Raw genomic sequence first — 2231 nt, forward strand, 5'->3', positions numbered from 1 at the left:
GAAATAAGGAGATTAGCTGGAAATGTCACTAGGGAGGCAGGGGGAAATTTGGCACACACAGAGGATAAGGCAAGGTGACGAAGAGCAGAGGGAGAGTTGAAGATGTTGGCCTTGAAACTAGGATAATGTCTTTATAAACCCAGGGAATAGTGGCAGCAACAAGAAGCTGAATGTGACAAGAAATGGAGTCTACCTTAGAATGTGCAGCGGGATCACGGTTTTCACTCGGTGGTAGTGCCTTTGGATTTCCGTCCTCCAGGACTATGCAATAACACATTTCTGTTGCTTCCAGTTATCAGGATTGTAGTAACTGGTCATAGCAGCCATCAGGTGCTCATATATTGAGGAAATCTCATAACATCTACATATTTGGGCCCATTCTCTAGGCAAAGAAACATACCTAGTGTCTGAAAGATTTATTTTTTTGCAAATGATCTTCTAGACTAGTAAAAAAGGCCCAGCTGTTTATTTCAAATGCAGTATGTAATGCATATGAGGGGGTACCCCAAATAATACAGGAAAAAAGCTCTGCTGGGCAGAGCTTTCCTAGTATGCATGCCACCCCATCCCCGCCCCCAGGCAGGCATCAAGCAACCCATCGAGTATGGAGTTAGTGTACCCAGTGGTGTCACCTGGGAAAGTTCTCTCTGGTCAAATGACTCTTTTTTAAAAATAAGTTTTACTGACACCTGTTTTTCGTCATGGCCAATTTAAGAGAAGAGTGTGTGACTGTAAAATTTTGTTTCTTGCTTGGGAAAAATGCCACAGAAGCTGTTCTTATGTGGAACACAGCTTACAAGTACAGTGTTATGGGAAAAACTGAAGTGTACAAGTGAGAGTGGTTTTCTCATTTCAAAAAAGGCAAAATGTTGACTGAAGACAAATCTTGTTCTGGGCATCCATCAAGTTCCAGAACGGATGCAAATGTCAGCTCAGTGCATTTAGAGGTCATTCCGCCAGGTCTGACTGTTAATCAAGATTTCTATTTAGAGGTTCTATAAAGATTGCATAACAGTGTGCAACAAAGAAGGGGTGATTGCTCTTTCCCTCCTTCAGACTAGGCGGCAGCAGGATTATAAAGCTCAGCCATGGCCAAGATTAAAGCGTGGGATCCTGGTCGCAAGAATAAGGTGGAACTGCTCAAAGGATCTGAAGGTGGAGTTGTTCCAGTGCTCTGTTCCCAAAGTGACAGGTGACCCGGCATCCAAGCTCTCCAAAATCCAAGTTGTTCTCAAATCTATTGCTCGAGTACTCACCATTATCCACCAGCCCCAGCAGGAGAACCTCAGGAAGTTGTACAAGGGTAAGAAGTACAAGCCCCTGGATTTGCAGCCCAAGAACACACAGGCCATCCACCGCCGGCTCAACAAGCATGAGAAGAACCTGAAGACCAGGAAGCAGCAGTGGAAGGAGCGGCTGTACCTACTGCACAAGTTCACAGTCAAGATCTGAGCTGTGCTTGTCAAGAAAACTAACTGGCTGGGGGAAAAAAAGGCCCAATTTGTGGTAAAGGAGGACTGGTTTCGCCACCAAAACAATGCACCTGCTCACGCAGCCATCTCAGTGTGCCAGTTTGGGGCACAAAATCCACCCCTCAAAACAACCAGCCATATCTCTCTTGCCCCACGCACCTGACTCACTTGACTTCACTCCATGCGCCTTCATTTTGTTTCCTCGAATGAAGAGGGACATGAAAGGACAGCCACTTGACAATGTAGAAGAGGTGAAGAAAAAATAAGGAGGGAGGGGTTATCGGCCATCCAAAAAGATGAGTTTGAAAATTTTTCCAAGAATGGAATCACAAATTTGACAAATGTGCTACGTGTAATGGAGAGTACTTTGAAGGTGATGAGTTGTTTTGTTAAATAAATAAATAAATATATAGCTTTGAAAAAAAATCCATTGGCAGGGGGGTTGGGGGTGCCCCCTCGCCTAATAAAAGAAGAGAAGCTTACTAGATTCGAGGGTTACCAGCTGGTGGGAAAATATTGCCACAGTACCCATTTACTCATCCTCTCTCTCATCATCTCAAGTTATGAGCATTTTCAGGTTGGGTGTTCTTTCTAAGGAAGGATGTAGATGTCATTGAATGTGATTCAAATGACCCCTTTTAGACCAGAATCCGACTACTTCTGGGCTCCCATCATGGCACGGTGGGTTAGGCATTGGACTGTTATCTAAAAAGTCAGCAGTTCAAACACACCAGGCATTCTGTGGGAGAAAGATGAGGC

At 44.5% G+C, this 2231-nt stretch overlaps 1 pseudogene; it reads left to right on the plus strand.

Annotated features, from left to right (window-relative positions):
• The first annotated feature begins 1088 nt into the window (after positions 1 to 1088).
• Positions 1089 to 1452, plus strand: LOC142451368 (large ribosomal subunit protein uL29 pseudogene; annotated as a pseudogene).
• Positions 1453 to 2231: the final 779 nt, after the last annotated feature.

Source organism: Tenrec ecaudatus, chromosome 6 (genome assembly GCF_050624435.1).
Source record: "Tenrec ecaudatus isolate mTenEca1 chromosome 6, mTenEca1.hap1, whole genome shotgun sequence".
Taxonomy (NCBI): domain Eukaryota; kingdom Metazoa; phylum Chordata; class Mammalia; order Afrosoricida; family Tenrecidae; genus Tenrec; species Tenrec ecaudatus.